Source organism: Falco punctatus (genome assembly GCF_963210335.1).
Source record: "Falco punctatus genome assembly, chromosome: 2".
In the NCBI taxonomy this organism is placed as follows: domain Eukaryota; kingdom Metazoa; phylum Chordata; class Aves; order Falconiformes; family Falconidae; genus Falco; species Falco punctatus.
In genome coordinates, this window is record NC_137581.1 from 21,817,018 (window position 1) to 21,824,353 (window position 7,336).

The following is a 7,336-nucleotide window of genomic DNA, read 5'->3' on the forward strand; positions in this document are numbered from 1 at the left end:
GTGAACAGCACTTTTAGGTTCAATGCAGCAGTCAGACACTGCTAAATATTCCTTGCTGCTGAGACCAGTTTTGAAAAGGCCCACTGGGATTTCAAGTCTGATTAGAAGTTGCTGGCCTTATAAGAAACTTGGACAGAGTATAGCTCAGGAAATATTTCTACCACATTTTGTGGCCACATTGGGAGTTAAATGATGTATGTAATATGCATTTTCTCAGCTGCTCACCCCTGAGCACTTGAAGGTTGCTGTCGCTGCTTCAGAGGTTGCTGAAGTCCTTTTAAAGCAGCAGGTAAATCATTGTGATTTACAATATGGCATATTAAGATAGATTGACACATATTTCTTTAATGTCCCAGCTTGTGATGTGATACACAAGAGCTCTTATCAAAATTAAAAAATTAAACTGTCACCATTCAGAACTCTTTCAATGCCAGTTAATGTCATACAACCCTTGCTTCTGCAAAATATAAGGCTAACTTCAAAAAGAAGGGGGGGGGCTGGACACAGTTTAATGCTCATGTTGCATAAACATCACACCAGAGTGCTCTCTTTAGAGGAACTCTGGGTCCCATTCATCCCTGAACCATCTCACTCTCATTTCTCACATCTTCTGTCATCTTTGAATTAAAGCAGAAAGCACTTTAGGCCAGGGACCACGTCTTTCTATATTTTGTGAAGAACCTAGGATGCTTTTAGTTGCATGGCTATTGTATAAAGAGGAAAGAATTAGCACTGCTGTACAAGGAGATTTCAACAAGCTTCCCTAAGTTTGCAACTGCTCCTTTTATAATAACAATAGTGAGAAGAGCTTCAGATAATTGTTAAATAAGGCATAAAGTGTTTAAGTGAGTTATAAAACCCCAGTACTACAACAGTCACCAACTCACCATCTCAACGTCTACTCAGCATCTGCACTGGAACGGAAACTGAATCCCATGGGCAAAATACATAGCTGCTCTATCATTTCATAATGTATTGTCATCAAAATCGGTGTTTCACGTAAAGTAGGTTTATTCTTTTTGGTCAGAACCCAAAATATTTCTACAAGACAATTCCTAAACTTCACACATACACCCCTCTTCATTTTGGTGCTGTGTCATTGTATTTTCCAGTCTCCATACTGCTCAGATCAACAATTCTTTGTCTTCACCAAGGACCTTGCAATTCCCACTTGCATTTTACTGGGTTTCTAGGCATTCTCTCCAATGACAGCTTTCAGTTTCCATGTATTTGCTCTTCCCTTCCTATTTCTTATCCAGATTCATCTTACAAGACTACCACTTCTGACATTCTTTTCTAATATCAGGCCAGTAAAGGGTGACTAAAGGTAGAGCTGATGTTAGCTAGTAAATGCATGCATTTTGAGTTTAATATTTGAAATAGCACACATGCATCTGTATGTCTCTGCATGCATGTATATGTATGCAGACTTAATAGATCTCCTGCACATTACACTTATCTGATTAAATTTTAAACTATTTAGAGGAAAAAATAGCTCTTGTCACTTGAGAAAGCAAATGTGATCAAACAGAAGTTTGACTTCACAGTTTGCATTTGACATCACCTTCTTGTATGCCTGCATTTGTGGTTCTATGATGGCGTAGTTAAACACCACAAAGTATAAAATAGATCTGGTCAGACATGAGAGTGTGAGTGCAGTTCAGACAGAGTAAACACACTACACAGGAGAGAGTTTAAGTTGTGCGGTGGTTTCACCCTTTTGTGGAGGCTTTATGCTGGCTGCAGGAGGACAAATGTTCCTTGATCTAGCATAAAAATGGAAATATGTAGACAAATTATACCTGATTGGGCATAAAGCCCACCAAATCAGATCTATCAGTGGTTTTGAACAAATTTGAATCAGCAGTAAATTTACATTAAAACAAAGCTTGGCTTCAGATGGCTATGGCATTTCTGATGAAACATGAGGATTTCTCAAGGCAGATTTACATACTGCCAAACGATGATGTTCATGACACTGACACATGCCCCCTTCCAGTTCTAGCTCTGTCAAATTAGGTCATTAGGTCCACCCATGTCCGGACCTTTCCCAGCACATCTCTCTGCTAAAAGATATGGACCAAAAATTCCCAAGCAAAATTTTCAGTTGTCCCTGGAACTGATTAATCGTCACCTCTGCCAATAGCACAGCTGTAGGAGACAAGTGTTGTCACAGTGGGAGGACTTTATCCCCTGCCCATGTAGTTCAAGACAATATACATGAACAGTAACACCACTGACTGATGCCAGTGGAGCTGAAAGGACTCAGACCAGATATATCTGCGAAAGGCATAGAAGGTATTTAGGTGTTTCTAATAACTGCAAGAAAATAGAAAGGTTTAAGGTCAACAAATAATCCTGACAAGTTCAGCTGGAATCCTCGGATACGTGGCATAAGCACTGACAGAGGTATAGCCAGTCTTGCTTGGTACTACACTGATTTCCAGAGCAAGACATGCTGTGAAAGGTTCAGCACAATACGGTAACTGATTTTCTTCCTTTCTCTTTCCATTCTAAAACTTTAACCAATAAAGATGTTCTGGCTCGGAATATAGTAAGCACTGGAGAAGGGATACATCTTTATACCCATAAAAAGCCATTGTCTTGTTTTAAACGATATTTAAATGACCTTTTTTCATTTCCAGAAAATAAGCATAGAAATCAGTTTCAATATCCAGTCAGACAACACAACAAACTCTCAGGATTTTGATCACCAACCACTTGGAGAAATGAGCACAGAGGGAGTGCTTCCCAGCAACTACTTACAGAACTGAACAGTGCATGAAGGAGTCGGAGAATTTCAAATCTCCAGTAAGGTACTTAAAAGTAGAGGTGATACACTTGAAAACAGTAATGGTAAAATTTATCCAGTGATTTGACACAAATAGCTTGCCCAGTTCTAACCAGTACTGTCTTATAAGTGAAGAGACATTTCCTTATGGGAATTACACCACAGTTTAGCAGCTTTCACTTTATCCTGTCCCTCTCCTCCATTTCTCAGTTTAGCTGCTATCAGGAAAAAGCTGAGAAGTGTCACAGCAAGCCATTTGAATGAGTAGCATACAGAAGTGAGAGAGTTGTAATCAATGGCCCATATAAAATGTAAAAGACTTAGAGCCAGTACAGCTCAGAGGAAAAACAAATAAATTACTAGAAACAGCCTCTAGTGAAAGTACCCATCCTGAACTTTCCATGTCTTCAGTGCAAAGACGAAGGATCAACATACACAAGCAGAGCTGACCCAGAGCAGTTTCGATTTTATCGTGCTGCTCTGTATGTTGTTCATTTGCTACACTGCAAATAATGGTCCCTTTTTGTCACCACAAGAACAATAACAGTGACACCAAAATGCTTCTCATGCCATTCAGTGCAAGTCACTGCAGTAGTTTTGTTCCGGCCTCTACTTAATTCTTCTGTCCTGATGGCAGCAATATTTCCGTGGTTCTTCTCCCTTGTTCCGAGTTGCACAGCTACTTTGTTTACAGCTTATTTCTTCTGACTGGAAACAAATGACCCCAGTGAGGCACTCCAGGCCTTTAAAATTCAGAGAACCCCAGATGAAGCTCTCACAGGGAAGGAGATGTTTGCTACCATCTGCTGGTGAACTAGACTTGGGGCTCAAACGTGGATCACAGACTTGATTTTCTGCATTACCTGACCGCTCAGCAAGAACCTGCTGATCCATTTGAGTCACATTCATTTAAGGGTTTGGCAGGAGGCTAAGAACATACTGCTATTTATGTTAGCTGGATGTGTTATATTTTAAGAAAAATGGTCAAGAAGAGATGGAGAAAAAGAATTTCAGTCCTCTAAAGATGAGCAAATTTCTGCTAGCCAGACCTTTGTGGAGGCATGTGGGAGCTACAGAACTCCTAGAAGTACAATGACAGGAAGAAAGCCTTGGCTTATCCTCATGGCTTAAGGTAATAAAGTTCTGAGATTGTTGCTAGAAATTGTCATCACCTCAAAAAGGACTTGCTTCTATGGTAGTAGCACCCAAATCAGGCATCGTAATCACAAAGACAGTTGTGTCAGTGTGCAGTGGGGTTCAGGGTTGCTGAGACAAGTATTTGGGGTCATAGAGTATTACTGGACTGTGAACATTGTAAAGAGTGAAGGGAATTTGTCAACCTCTCTTTTGGGTGCATTAAAGCAACAAAATTAACTAACAACCATACAAGATTGGGTGTGCCTGCACTAACAAGCAGGGAGAAGAAAAGAGGCACATGCTTGTGAGCCTTGAACAAAGTTCACAGAAGCGGATGTATATGGTGTATTTATTGGGGAGTTCTTTAAAAGCAAGGTGGAAAAAAAAGCAGTTCAAAAGTAAACTGAGAGCAACAGCTGTTTCTGGATGTTTTTTAAGGGAACTTACACTTGGAAGTGTTTAGCAGCTCTATATTTAACAGTTAGAAATGGTTATAGTTCGAGGAGAAATGTACTGTTCTATAAGCTGAAAACAATGTCCAAGAACAAGCTGAAATTTTTGCCCACAGGTGCTGACCCTCCTCAGCTCCATCATCTCCCCAGCTTTAACAGGATCTGGTGAACAAAGCAGCTCCTTGGACTAATGCAAGACCTTCTTAGATTCAGCCCTAGAGTAATCCATTGCAGCATGTACCACAGACACTGCCCTCTGCCTGCACTCACCTCTCTCCCAGGTGCCATCACATGAAGATGACACCTGTCATCACCTCATTGTCCTTCTGCTCATGGTCTGCTCCTTTTCTAGAGTGCCCTAAATCCATAGATTAGCCGGTTTCTTTTTGTACTGTATTTACCACTACGGTTTTTGACACTGGGGGTGTATTTAGGCACTACCACAACAAAGTAATAACAAACTGTTCACTAATGTGCACTTACTCTTGCTGAACAGGGCAGGCAACTGTAGCTCCATGTAAATTTAAACCAGGTTTCTAAAACAGCAGCACGGAAGGTTATTCTGACCCAGAAAAGATGTGTGCTGCCACCCACTTCCCACACCTCCCATCCTGCATCCCCACCAGCTCTTCACAAGCAGAAGCACTGTATTCAACTTGCTGCAGAAAGAAAACAAACGACTAAGCTCCCAATTTTTCTGGTTTCCTTATCACAGATATTGCTCCCTCCATAGGATTTGAACATTGTTCCCCCATCCTTAGGGAGGAGTTTACATCGTTATTTCTTAACAGCCTTTCAGACAACAGGTCCCTGCCCCAACGGCTGTAACTGCTAGGGAGAGAGAGCCATTGTGCAGCTTTCGAAAGTTGGCAACATGTTCGGGTCAGGCTCCAACTGCCTGCAAAGCCACCCCTAGCTTATTTATCTATCCATGTCAGGGAGATAAAGCAAAGCATCAACTGGCAAGAAAGCCCCAAGTTAAGTTGATCCTGTCAAGTGAATTTTATGGCTTTGAATAGAAAGCCACAAACCAGCAGTTTTTGCTGCTTCCTACCCCGTACAGTTCAGACAGGATTCAACAAAAACCAAAACACCAACGGTAAGAGAAAATCAATAGGATTCAAGCATAGCTAATCCTCAATGAGTGAGTACATTTTGTAACTAAATCTGCTTGTACCCTGTGAATTTGAATTGCATTCATCTAAGTAGCAGGTTGTCGATTCACGAGTTAGGAAATGAATGGTAACAGTTCGTGAGTATATCAATAGCTGCATGATCTTGTTACCTATTCTTAAAACCAGGTATAGGACACAAAGAGGCACAAGACTCCCTGAACATTAGTAGCAACTGATTGAAAATCCAACAGTAATTCATGTGAGTGAAACCTGAAAAGGCCTTTGAAGAGGGGCTCTGGCCAAGCTGATACCAGCCATGGTCTGATTTGTGTAACCCACACATATCTCAGAGTACTCAACCCACTGCTGACCAGCTCCATGTCTGTCAACAGATCGAGAAGTACCAGCAGCCTGTTCCCTAAGGAGCAGGGAAATGAGCGGAGGCAGCCTGACACAGAGAGGTGAGAAAGAGCAGCCCAGTCCCCCTCCTCCATATAATAAAGATGCTTATGGTTTATAATAGGGTTGCTTCTTGCTTTGGTTATCAAGCATTGGTGCCTATGCGAAAAGGCGTGTTTAACTCTGAGAATTTTGCACTGATCAACAGCCTTTTCAGCTGTCACTTCCCTCTAGTTGTCCCCTGTATCCATACCCTCCCCCACATCTAATTAAATTAGCTTTTACAAAATGATGTTTTGACAAAAGCACCACGCAAGACTCATCTGCTGGTCGTGCTGTGGCATGTGGAAAAGCAGAACAGCCCAGCATTATCTGCAGGCTTGGCCACTTACTCTTGATAGAAGACTCAGCAGTCTGAAACTAGATGTCTCTGTCCTCCCTCCTTCAGCAGTGATGTGACTACTTTCAGCTTCAAAGGGTTTAAATTCACTTGCAGTACCAGTGCTATTCTGGCTGATATAAGGACACAAACAAGGTAAGGTTGCAGGGAAACAGTGTCTTTCATTAGCCTTCTGCTGTCAAAACGGAAGGCTTCTGTGCCTGAAACCTTGTTGGATTTTTCCTACTGTAAGAGTTGGTCAATAAAAAAATTACCTCCCTCCACAAAGCTTTCATTAAACTTAGCATTACTTATGTAAGCTGTACTGCAGAGCCATCTCTGCTGCTGTCTTGGCATCCCATCTTGGTTTTCCATACAATTGTGCCCAGTTTCTCACATATATTTTACTTAGTTCATCAACAAATGTACTACAAGTTGTACTATACCACAGTTTCTTTCAGCTTTTACTTTTAAGAATGTGCTCATGTTTGCACATTGCATATATCAAATACTTGAAATTATGCAAATAACAGAAGACCTGGAGAACTGGAAATGTGTGCCAGGATGCACTTTTCAGTACCTGCCAGTTTGTTCCAGAGGGATTTACTACAATGTACTTGTGTCTAACAGCCCTCAGTGACATAATAAATGAACACTGAAATGCAGTACCCAGCTGGGTTATGTTCACATTCATGTTTGCTGTACCAAGAGCTCATGAGCCAGGGTCAGGTAGGAACACTGCAGCATGGTAAAATCCAATATCCTTTTCCATTTCAATACCTATTCTAAGTGCCTTGCAGCCTAAAGGCACTTTGCCTAAGGACTTATAACTCTGATATGAAGGCAGAAAAATCTTTAACACACCATTAGCAAGCATAGGTAAGGCCGCTTTATGTCATGGTGAAATAATCTTTTCATTACCATTTAGTGAACAGGCATGTTTGAGAAGGTAATTTTTCCTAATAAATGGGGAAACCAAAGCAATATCACCATAAACTCTCCCACACAGAGACATTGTCCAATAAAATGAATTTCATCTCAATTTTACTCCAAATACACTTTG

The 7,336-nt window shown here is 41.1% G+C and overlaps 1 protein-coding gene across 1 annotated transcript in view; it reads right to left on the reverse strand.

Annotated features, from left to right (window-relative positions):
- SPATA13 (spermatogenesis associated 13) overlaps positions 1–7,336 on the reverse strand; it is a 176,094-nt gene that overhangs the window by 149,610 nt on the left and 19,148 nt on the right. The gene's annotated exons all lie outside the window — the stretch shown is intronic.